Consider the following 12,831-nt stretch of genomic DNA (forward strand, 5'->3'; position numbering starts at 1 on the left):
AATAAGAAGCAGGGAATCAGAATCAGAAGCGGGGAATCAGAGGCCGGGAATCAGAGGCCGGGAATCAGATGCTGGGAATAAGAGGCCGGGAATCAGAGGTGGGGAATCAGATATGGGGAATCAGAGGTGGCGAATCAAAGGCGGTGAATCAGAGATGGGGAATCAGAGGCGGGGAATCAGAGGCAGGGAATCAGATGCGGGGAATCAGAGGCGGGGAATCAGAGCTGGCGAATCAGAGGCTGGGAATTAGAGGTGGGCAATCAGAGGCGGGGAATCAGATATGGGGAATCAGAGGCGGGGAATCAGAGGCGGGGAAACAGAGGCGGGGAATCAAATATAGGGAATCAGAGGTGGGGAATCAGAGGTTGTGAATCAGAGATGGGGAATCAAGGCGGGGAATCAGAGGCAGGGAATCAGACGCGGGGAATCAGAGGCGGGGATTCAGAGCTGGGGAATCAGAGGCGGGGAATCAGAGTTGGGGAATCAGAGGCAGGGAATCAGATATGGGGAATCAGAGGCGGGGAATCAGAGGCGGGGAAACAGAGGCGGGGAATCAGATGTGGGGAATCAGAGGTGGGGAATCAGGGGCAGGGAATCAGTGGCAGGGAATCAGAGGCGGGGAATCAGAGGCGGGGAATCAAAGACAAGGAATCAGACACGGGGAATCAGAGGCGGGGAATCAGAGATGGGGAATCAGAGGCGGGGAATCAGAGGCAGGGAATCGGATGCCGGGAATCAGAGTTGGGGAATCAGAGTTGGGGAATCAGAGGCAGGGAATCAGAGTTGGGGAATCAGAGGCGGGGAATCAGATATAGGGAAATAGAGGCGGGGAATCAGATATGGGGAATCAGAGGTGTGGAATCAGAGGTTGGGAATCAGAGGCAGGGAATCAGAGTCCGGGAAACTGAGGCGGGGAATCAGATATTGGGAATCAGAGGTGGCGAATCAAAGGCGGTGAAACAGAGATGGGGAATCAGGGCAGGAAATAAGAGGCAGGGAATCAAACACGGGGAATCAGAGCTGGGGAATCAGAGGCGGGGAATCAGAGTTGGGAATCAGAGGCGGGGAAACAGGGGCGGGGAATCAGATATGGGGAATCAGAGGTGGGGAATCCGAGGTTGGGAATCAGAGGCAGGGAATCAGAGGCGGAAAATCAGAGGCGGGGAATCAGAGGAAGGGAATCAGATGTGCGGAATCGGAGATGGGGAATCAGAGGCAGGGAATCAGAGGCGGGGAATCAGAGGCGGGGAATCAGAGTCCGGGAATCAGATATGGGGAAACAGAGGCGGGGAATCCGAGGCGGGGAAACAGAGGCGGGGAATCAGATATGGGGAATCAGAGGTGGGGAATCAGAGGTTGGGAATCAGAGGCAGGGAATCAGAGGCTTGGAATCAGATGCAGGGAATCAGATGCGGGGAATCAGATGCGGGGAATCAGAGCTGGGGAATCAGAGGTGGGGAATCAGATTTGGGGAATCAGAGGCGGGGACTTAGATATTGGCAAACAGAGGCGGGGATTCAGAGGCGGGGAAACCCAGGCGGGGAATCAGATATGGGGAATCAGAGGTGGGGAATCAGAGGCAAGGAATCAGATGTGCGGAATCAGAGATGGGGAATCAGAGGCAGGGAATCAGAATCAGAAGCAGGGAATCAGAGGCCTGGAATCAGAGGCGGGGAATCAGAGGCAGGGAATCAGATGCGGGGAATCAGAGGCGGGGAATCAGAGCTGGGGAATCAGAGGCGGGGATTCAGAGTTGGGGAATCAGAGGCGGGGAATCAGAGGCGGGGAAACAGAGGCGGGGAATCAGATATGGGGAATCAGAGGTGGGGAATCAGAGGTTGGGAATCAGAAGCAGGGAATCAGAGGCGGGGAATCAGAGGCGGGGAATCAGAGGCAGGGAATCCGATGTGCGGAATCGGAGATGGGGAATCAGAGGCAGGGAATCAGATATGGGGAAACAGAGGCGGGGAATCCGAGGCGGGGAAACAGAGGCGGGGAATCAGATATGGGGAATCAGAGGTGGGGAATCAGAGGTGCGGAATCAGATTTGGGGAATCAGAGGCGGAGTCTTAGATATTGGGAAACAGAGGCGGGGAATCAGAGGCAGGGAAACCCAGGCGGGGAATCAGAAGCAGGGAATCAGAGGTGGGGAATCAGAGGCAAGGAATCAGATGTGCGGAATCAGAGATGGGGAATCAGAGGCAGGGAATCAGAATCAGAAGCAGGGAATCAGAGGCCGGGAATCAGAGGCTGGAATCAGATGCTGGGAATCAGAGGCCTGGAATCAGAGGCGGGGAATCAGAGGCAGGGAATCAGATGCGGGGAATCAGAGGCTGGGAATCAGAGCTGGGGAATCAGAGGCGGGGATTCAGAGTTGGGGAATCAGAGGCGGGGAATCAGAGGCGGGGAAACAGAGGCGGGGAATCAGATATGGGGAATCAGAGGTGGGGAATCAGAGGTTGGGAATCAGAAGCAGGGAATCAGAGGCGGGGAATCAGAGGCGGGGAATCAGAGGCAGGGAATCCGATGTGCGGAATCGGAGATGGGGAATCAGAGGCAGGGAATCAGATATGGGGAAACAGAGGCGGGGAATCCGATGCGGGGAAACAGAGGCGGGGAATCAGATATGGGGAATCAGAGGTGGGGAATCAGAGGTGGGGAATCAGATTTGGGGAATCAGAGGCGGGGACTTAGATATTGGGAAACAGAGGCGGGGAATCAGAGGCAGGGAAACCCAGGCGGGGAATCAGAAGCAGGGAATCAGAGGTGGGGAATCAGAGGCAAGGAATCAGATGTGCGGAATCAGAGATGGGGAATCAGAGGCAGGGAATCAGAATCAGAAGCAGGGAATCAGAGGCCGGGAATCAGAGGCTGGAATCAGATGCTGGGAATCAGAGGCCTGGAATCAGAAGCGGGGAATCAGAGGCAGGGAATCAGATGCGGGGAATCAGAGGCGGGGAATCAGAGCTGGGGAATCAGAGGCGGGGATTCAGAGTTGGGGAATCAGAGGCGGGGAATTAGAGGCGGGGAAACAGAGGCGGGGAATCAGATATGGGGAATCAGAGGTGGGGAATCAGAGGTTGGGAATCAGAAGCAGGGAATCAGAGGCGGGGAATCAGAGGCGGGGAATCAGAGGCAGGGAATCCGATGTGCGGAATCGGAGATGGGGAATCAGAGGCAGGGAATCAGAGGCGGGGAATCAGAGGCGGAGAATCAGAGGCCGGGAATCAGATATGGGGAAACAGAGGCGGGGAATCAGAGGCGGGGAAACAGAGGCGGGGAATCAGATATGGGGAATCAGAGGTGGGGAATCAGAGGTTGGGAATCAGAGGCAGGGAATCAGAGGCTGGGAATCAGATGCAGGGAATCAGATGCGGGGAATCAGAGGCGGGGAATCAGAGCTGGGGAATCAGAGGTGGGGAATCAGAGTTGGGGAATCAGAGTCGGGGACTTAGATATGGGGAAACAGAGGCGGGGAATCAGAGGCGGGGAAACAGACGCGGGGAATCAGAGGCGGGGATTCAGAGCTGGGGAATCAGAGGCGGGGAATCAGAGTTGGGGAATCAGAGGCGGGGAATCAGATATGGGGAATCAGAGGCGGGGAATCAGAGGCGGGGAAACAGAGGCAGGGAATCAGATATGGGGAATCAGAGGTGGGGTATCAGGGGCAGGGAATCAGTGGCAGGGAATCAGAGGCGGGGAAACAGAGGCGGGGAATCAGAGGCAGGGAATCAGACACGTGGAATCAGATATGGGGAAACAGAGGCGGGGAATCAGAGGCGGGCAAACAGAGGCGGGGTATTAGATATGGGGAATCAGAGGTGGGGAATCAGAGGTGGTGAATCAGAGATGGGGAATCACAGGCGGGGAATCAGAGGCAGGGAATAGAACGCGGGGAATCAGAGGCGGGGAATCAGAGCTGGGGAATCAGAGGCGGGGAATCATAGTTGGGAATCAGAGGCGGGGAATCAGATATGGGGAAACAGAGGCGGGGAATCAAAGGCGGGGAAACAGAGGCGGGGAATCAGATATGGGGAATCGGATGCGGGGAATCAGATGCGGGGAATGGGAGCTTGGGAATCAGAGGCGGGGTATCAGAGTTAGGGCATCTGAGGTGGGGAATTAGATATGGGGAAACAGAGGCGGGGAATCAGAGGCGGGGAAACAGAGGCGAGGAATCAGATATGGGGAATCAGAGGTGGGGAATCAGAGGCAGGGAATCAGATGTGCGGAATCAGAGATGGGGAATCAGAGTCAGGGAATCAGAATCAGAAGCGGGGAATCAGAGGCCGGGAATCAGAGGCCGGGATTCAGATGCCGGGAATAAGAGGCCGGGAATCAGAGGTGGGGAATCAGAGTCCGGGAATCAGAGATGGGGATTCAGAGGCGGGGAATGATATATGGGGAATCAGAGGCGGGGAATCAGAGGCGGGGTAACAGAGGTGGGGAATCAGATATGGGGAATCAGAGGTGGCGAATCAAAGGCGGTGAATCAGAGATGGGGAATCAGAGGCGGGGAATCAGAGGCAGGGAATCAAACACGGGGAATCAGAGGCGGGGAATCAGAGCTGGGGAATCAGAGGCGGGGAATCAGAGTTGGGGAATCAGAGGCGGGGAATCAGATATGGGGAAACAGGGGCGGGGAATCAGAGGCAGGGAAACAGAGGCGGGGAATCAGATATGGGGAATCAGGGGTGGGGAATCAGAGGTTGGGAATCAGAGGCAGGGAATCAGAGGCGTGGAAACAGAGGCGGGGATTCAGATATGGGGAATCAGAGGTGGGGAGTCAGGGGCGTGGAATCAGAGGCAGGGAATTAGATGTGGTGAATCAGAGATGGGGAATCAGAGGCAGGGAATCAGAATCAGAAGCGGGGTATCAGTGGCCGGGAATCAGAGGAAGGTAATCAGAGGCAGGGGATCAAACACGGGGAATCAGAGGCTGGGAATCAGAGCTGGGGAATTAGAGGCGGGGAATCAGAGCTGGGGAATCACAGGCGGGGAATCAGAGATGGGGAATCAGAGGCGGGGAATCAGAGGCAGGGAATCAGATGCGGGGAATCAGAGGCGGGGAATCAGAGCTGGCGAATCAGAGGCGGGGAATCAGAGGTGGGCAATCAGAGGATGGGAATCAGATATGGGGAATCAGAGGCGGGTAATCAGAGCTGGGGAATCACAGGCGGGGAATCAGAGTTGGGGAATCAGAGGCGGGGAATCAGATATGGGGAAACAGAGGCGGGGAATCAGAGGCGGTGAAACAGAGGCGGGGAATCAGATATTGGGAATCAGAGGTGGGGAATCAGAGGTTGGGAATCAGAGGCCTGGAATCAGAGGCGTGGAATCAGAGGCAGGGAATCAGATGCGGGGAATCAGAGGAGGGGAATCAGAGCTGGGGAATCAGAGGCGGGGTATTAGAGTTGGGGAATCAGAGGCGGGGAATCAGACGCGGGGAATCAGAGGGGGGGAATCATAGCTGGCGAATCAGAGGCGGGGAATCAGGGGTGGGCAATCAGAGGCCGGGAATCAGAGGTGGTGAATCAGAGATGGGGAATCAGAGGCGGGGAATCAGTGGCAGGGAATCAGATATGGGGAATCAGAGGCGTGGAATCAGAGGCAGGGAATCAGACACGGGGAATCAGACACGGGGAATCAGAGGTGGGGAATCAGAGATGGGGAATCAGAGGCGGTGAATCAGAGATGGGGAATCAGAGGCGGGGAATCAGAGGCAGGAAATCAGACACGGGGATTCAGAGGCTGGGAATCAGACGGGGGGAATCAAAGGCGGGGAATCAGAGCTGGGGAATCAGAGGCAGGGAATCAGAGGCGGGGAATCAGATATGGGGAATCAGAGGCTGGTATTCAGAGGCGGGGAATCAGAGGCAGGGAATCAGACACGGGGAATCAGAGGTGGGGAATCAGAGATGGGGAATCAGAGGCGGAGAATCAGAGTTGGGGATTCAGAGGCAGGGAATCAGACGCGGGGAATCAGAGGCGGGGATTCAGAGCTGGGGAATCAGAGGCGGGGAATCAGAGTTGGGGAATCAGAGGCAGGGAATCAGATATGGGGAATCAGAGGCGGGGAATCAGAGGCGGGGAAACAGAGGCGGGGAATCAGATGTGGGGAATCAGAGGTGGGGAATCAGGGGCAGGGAATCAGTGGCAGGGAATCAGAGGCGGGGAATCAGAGGCGGGGAATCAAAGACAAGGAATCAGACACGGGGAATCAGAGGCGGGGAATCAGAGATGGGGAATCAGAGGCGGGGAATCAGAGGCAGGGAATCGGATGCCGGGAATCAGAGTTGGGGAATCAGAGTTGGGGAATCAGAGGCAGGGAATCAGAGTTGGGGAATCAGAGGCGGGGAATCAGATATAGGGAAATAGAGGCGGGGAATCAGATATGGGGAATCAGAGGTGTGGAATCAGAGGTTGGGAATCAGAGGCAGGGAATCAGAGTCCGGGAAACTGAGGCGGGGAATCAGATATTGGGAATCAGAGGTGGCGAATCAAAGGCGGTGAAACAGAGATGGGGAATCAGGGCAGGAAATAAGAGGCAGGGAATCAAACACGGGGAATCAGAGCTGGGGAATCAGAGGCGGGGAATCAGAGTTGGGAATCAGAGGCGGGGAAACAGGGGCGGGGAATCAGATATGGGGAATCAGAGGTGGGGAATCCGAGGTTGGGAATCAGAGGCAGGGAATCAGAGGCGGAAAATCAGAGGCGGGGAATCAGAGGAAGGGAATCAGATGTGCGGAATCGGAGATGGGGAATCAGAGGCAGGGAATCAGAGGCGGGGAATCAGAGGCGGGGAATCAGAGTCCGGGAATCAGATATGGGGAAACAGAGGCGGGGAATCCGAGGCGGGGAAACAGAGGCGGGGAATCAGATATGGGGAATCAGAGGTGGGGAATCAGAGGTTGGGAATCAGAGGCAGGGAATCAGAGGCTTGGAATCAGATGCAGGGAATCAGATGCGGGGAATCAGATGCGGGGAATCAGAGCTGGGGAATCAGAGGTGGGGAATCAGATTTGGGGAATCAGAGGCGGGGACTTAGATATTGGCAAACAGAGGCGGGGATTCAGAGGCGGGGAAACCCAGGCGGGGAATCAGATATGGGGAATCAGAGGTGGGGAATCAGAGGCAAGGAATCAGATGTGCGGAATCAGAGATGGGGAATCAGAGGCAGGGAATCAGAATCAGAAGCAGGGAATCAGAGGCCTGGAATCAGAGGCGGGGAATCAGAGGCAGGGAATCAGATGCGGGGAATCAGAGGCGGGGAATCAGAGCTGGGGAATCAGAGGCGGGGATTCAGAGTTGGGGAATCAGAGGCGGGGAATCAGAGGCGGGGAAACAGAGGCGGGGAATCAGATATGGGGAATCAGAGGTGGGGAATCAGAGGTTGGGAATCAGAAGCAGGGAATCAGAGGCGGGGAATCAGAGGCGGGGAATCAGAGGCAGGGAATCCGATGTGCGGAATCGGAGATGGGGAATCAGAGGCAGGGAATCAGATATGGGGAAACAGAGGCGGGGAATCCGAGGCGGGGAAACAGAGGCGGGGAATCAGATATGGGGAATCAGAGGTGGGGAATCAGAGGTGCGGAATCAGATTTGGGGAATCAGAGGCGGAGTCTTAGATATTGGGAAACAGAGGCGGGGAATCAGAGGCAGGGAAACCCAGGCGGGGAATCAGAAGCAGGGAATCAGAGGTGGGGAATCAGAGGCAAGGAATCAGATGTGCGGAATCAGAGATGGGGAATCAGAGGCAGGGAATCAGAATCAGAAGCAGGGAATCAGAGGCCGGGAATCAGAGGCTGGAATCAGATGCTGGGAATCAGAGGCCTGGAATCAGAGGCGGGGAATCAGAGGCAGGGAATCAGATGCGGGGAATCAGAGGCTGGGAATCAGAGCTGGGGAATCAGAGGCGGGGATTCAGAGTTGGGGAATCAGAGGCGGGGAATCAGAGGCGGGGAAACAGAGGCGGGGAATCAGATATGGGGAATCAGAGGTGGGGAATCAGAGGTTGGGAATCAGAAGCAGGGAATCAGAGGCGGGGAATCAGAGGCGGGGAATCAGAGGCAGGGAATCCGATGTGCGGAATCGGAGATGGGGAATCAGAGGCAGGGAATCAGATATGGGGAAACAGAGGCGGGGAATCCGATGCGGGGAAACAGAGGCGGGGAATCAGATATGGGGAATCAGAGGTGGGGAATCAGAGGTGGGGAATCAGATTTGGGGAATCAGAGGCGGGGACTTAGATATTGGGAAACAGAGGCGGGGAATCAGAGGCAGGGAAACCCAGGCGGGGAATCAGAAGCAGGGAATCAGAGGTGGGGAATCAGAGGCAAGGAATCAGATGTGCGGAATCAGAGATGGGGAATCAGAGGCAGGGAATCAGAATCAGAAGCAGGGAATCAGAGGCCGGGAATCAGAGGCTGGAATCAGATGCTGGGAATCAGAGGCCTGGAATCAGAAGCGGGGAATCAGAGGCAGGGAATCAGATGCGGGGAATCAGAGGCGGGGAATCAGAGCTGGGGAATCAGAGGCGGGGATTCAGAGTTGGGGAATCAGAGGCGGGGAATTAGAGGCGGGGAAACAGAGGCGGGGAATCAGATATGGGGAATCAGAGGTGGGGAATCAGAGGTTGGGAATCAGAAGCAGGGAATCAGAGGCGGGGAATCAGAGGCGGGGAATCAGAGGCAGGGAATCCGATGTGCGGAATCGGAGATGGGGAATCAGAGGCAGGGAATCAGAGGCGGGGAATCAGAGGCGGAGAATCAGAGGCCGGGAATCAGATATGGGGAAACAGAGGCGGGGAATCAGAGGCGGGGAAACAGAGGCGGGGAATCAGATATGGGGAATCAGAGGTGGGGAATCAGAGGTTGGGAATCAGAGGCAGGGAATCAGAGGCTGGGAATCAGATGCAGGGAATCAGATGCGGGGAATCAGAGGCGGGGAATCAGAGCTGGGGAATCAGAGGTGGGGAATCAGAGTTGGGGAATCAGAGTCGGGGACTTAGATATGGGGAAACAGAGGCGGGGAATCAGAGGCGGGGAAACAGACGCGGGGAATCAGAGGCGGGGATTCAGAGCTGGGGAATCAGAGGCGGGGAATCAGAGTTGGGGAATCAGAGGCGGGGAATCAGATATGGGGAATCAGAGGCGGGGAATCAGAGGCGGGGAAACAGAGGCAGGGAATCAGATATGGGGAATCAGAGGTGGGGTATCAGGGGCAGGGAATCAGTGGCAGGGAATCAGAGGCGGGGAAACAGAGGCGGGGAATCAGAGGCAGGGAATCAGACACGTGGAATCAGATATGGGGAAACAGAGGCGGGGAATCAGAGGCGGGCAAACAGAGGCGGGGTATTAGATATGGGGAATCAGAGGTGGGGAATCAGAGGTGGTGAATCAGAGATGGGGAATCACAGGCGGGGAATCAGAGGCAGGGAATAGAACGCGGGGAATCAGAGGCGGGGAATCAGAGCTGGGGAATCAGAGGCGGGGAATCATAGTTGGGAATCAGAGGCGGGGAATCAGATATGGGGAAACAGAGGCGGGGAATCAAAGGCGGGGAAACAGAGGCGGGGAATCAGATATGGGGAATCGGATGCGGGGAATCAGATGCGGGGAATGGGAGCTTGGGAATCAGAGGCGGGGTATCAGAGTTAGGGCATCTGAGGTGGGGAATTAGATATGGGGAAACAGAGGCGGGGAATCAGAGGCGGGGAAACAGAGGCGAGGAATCAGATATGGGGAATCAGAGGTGGGGAATCAGAGGCAGGGAATCAGATGTGCGGAATCAGAGATGGGGAATCAGAGTCAGGGAATCAGAATCAGAAGCGGGGAATCAGAGGTGGGGAATCAGAGTCCGGGAATCAGAGATGGGGATTCAGAGGCGGGGAATGATATATGGGGAATCAGAGGCGGGGAATCAGAGGCGGGGTAACAGAGGTGGGGAATCAGATATGGGGAATCAGAGGTGGCGAATCAAAGGCGGTGAATCAGAGATGGGGAATCAGAGGCGGGGAATCAGAGGCAGGGAATCAAACACGGGGAATCAGAGGCGGGGAATCAGAGCTGGGGAATCAGAGGCGGGGAATCAGAGTTGGGGAATCAGAGGCGGGGAATCAGATATGGGGAAACAGGGGCGGGGAATCAGAGGCAGGGAAACAGAGGCGGGGAATCAGATATGGGGAATCAGGGGTGGGGAATCAGAGGTTGGGAATCAGAGGCAGGGAATCAGAGGCGTGGAAACAGAGGCGGGGATTCAGATATGGGGAATCAGAGGTGGGGAGTCAGGGGCGTGGAATCAGAGGCAGGGAATTAGATGTGGTGAATCAGAGATGGGGAATCAGAGGCAGGGAATCAGAATCAGAAGCGGGGTATCAGTGGCCGGGAATCAGAGGAAGGTAATCAGAGGCAGGGGATCAAACACGGGGAATCAGAGGCTGGGAATCAGAGCTGGGGAATTAGAGGCGGGGAATCAGAGCTGGGGAATCACAGGCGGGGAATCAGAGATGGGGAATCAGAGGCGGGGAATCAGAGGCAGGGAATCAGATGCGGGGAATCAGAGGCGGGGAATCAGAGCTGGCGAATCAGAGGCGGGGAATCAGAGGTGGGCAATCAGAGGATGGGAATCAGATATGGGGAATCAGAGGCGGGTAATCAGAGCTGGGGAATCACAGGCGGGGAATCAGAGTTGGGGAATCAGAGGCGGGGAATCAGATATGGGGAAACAGAGGCGGGGAATCAGAGGCGGTGAAACAGAGGCGGGGAATCAGATATTGGGAATCAGAGGTGGGGAATCAGAGGTTGGGAATCAGAGGCCTGGAATCAGAGGCGTGGAATCAGAGGCAGGGAATCAGATGCGGGGAATCAGAGGAGGGGAATCAGAGCTGGGGAATCAGAGGCGGGGTATTAGAGTTGGGGAATCAGAGGCGGGGAATCAGACGCGGGGAATCAGAGGGGGGGAATCATAGCTGGCGAATCAGAGGCGGGGAATCAGGGGTGGGCAATCAGAGGCCGGGAATCAGAGGTGGTGAATCAGAGATGGGGAATCAGAGGCGGGGAATCAGTGGCAGGGAATCAGATATGGGGAATCAGAGGCGTGGAATCAGAGGCAGGGAATCAGACACGGGGAATCAGACACGGGGAATCAGAGGTGGGGAATCAGAGATGGGGAATCAGAGGCGGTGAATCAGAGATGGGGAATCAGAGGCGGGGAATCAGAGGCAGGAAATCAGACACGGGGATTCAGAGGCTGGGAATCAGACGGGGGGAATCAAAGGCGGGGAATCAGAGCTGGGGAATCAGAGGCAGGGAATCAGAGGCGGGGAATCAGATATGGGGAATCAGAGGCTGGTATTCAGAGGCGGGGAATCAGAGGCAGGGAATCAGACACGGGGAATCAGAGGTGGGGAATCAGAGATGGGGAATCAGAGGCGGAGAATCAGAGTTGGGGATTCAGAGGCAGGGAATCGGATGTGCGGAATCAGAGATGGGGAATCAGAGGTGGGGAATCAGAGGCGGTGAATCAGAGATGGGGAATCAGAGGCGGGGAATCAGAGGCAGGAAATCAGACACGGGGATTCAGAGGCTGGGAATCAGACGGGGGGAATCAAAGGCGGGGAATCAGAGCTGGGGAATCAGAGGCAGGGAATCAGAGTTGGGGATTCAGAGACGGGGAATCAGATATGGGGAAACAGAGGCGGGGTATCAGAGGCGGGCAAACAGAGGCGGGGAATTAGATATGGGGAATCAGATGTGGGGAATCAGAAGTGGTGAATCAGTGATGGGGAATCACAGGCGGGGAATCAGAGGCAGGGAATAGAACGCAGGGAATCAGAGGCAGGGAATCAGAGCTGGGGAATCAGAGGCGGGGAATCATAGTTGGGAATCAGAGTCGGGGAATCAGATATGGGGAAACAGAGGCGGGGAATCAGAGGCGGGGAAACAGAGGCGGGGAATCAGAGCTGGGGAATCAGAGGCGGGGAATCATAGTTGGGAATCAGAGGCGGGGAATCAGATATGGGGAAACAGAGGCGGGGAATCAAAGGCGGGGAAACAGAGGCGGGGAATCAGATATGGGGAATCGGATGCGGGGAATCAGATGCGGGGAATGGGAGCTGGGGAATCAGAGGCGGGGTATCAGAGTTGGGGCATCTGAGGTGGGGAATTAGATATGGGGAAACAGAGGCGGGGAATCAGAGGCGGGGAAACAGAGGCGAGGAATCAGATATGGGGAATCAGAGGTGGGGAATCAGAGGCAGGGAATCAGATGTGCGGAATCAGAGATGGGGAATCAGAGGCAGGGAATCAGAATCAGAAGCGGGGAATCAGAGGCCGGGAATCAGAGGCCGGGATTCAGATGCCGGGAATAAGAGGCCGGGAATCAGAGGTGGGGAATCAGAGTCCGGGAATCAGAGATGGGGATTCAGAGGCGGGGAATGATATATGGGGAATCAGAGGCGGGGAATCAGAGGCGGGGTAACAGAGGTGGGGAATCAGATATGGGGAATCAGAGGTGGCGAATCAAAGGCGGTGAATCAGAGATGGGGAATCAGAGGCGGGGAATCAGAGGCAGGGAATCAAACACGGGGAATCAGAGGCGGGGAATCAGAGCTGGGAATCAGAGGCGGGGAATCAGAGTTGGGGAATCAGAGGCGGGGAATCAGATATGGGGAAACAGGGGCGGGGAATCAGAGGCAGGGAAACAGAGGCGGGGAATCAGATATGGGGAATCAGGGGTGGGGAATCAGAGGTTGGGAATCAGAGGCAGGGAATCAGAGGCGTGGAAACAGAGGCGGGGATTCAGATATGGGGAATCAGAGGTGGGGAGTCA

This window comes from Narcine bancroftii, chromosome 4, assembly GCF_036971445.1.
Source record: "Narcine bancroftii isolate sNarBan1 chromosome 4, sNarBan1.hap1, whole genome shotgun sequence".
NCBI classification, from domain to species: Eukaryota; Metazoa; Chordata; class Chondrichthyes; order Torpediniformes; family Narcinidae; genus Narcine; species Narcine bancroftii.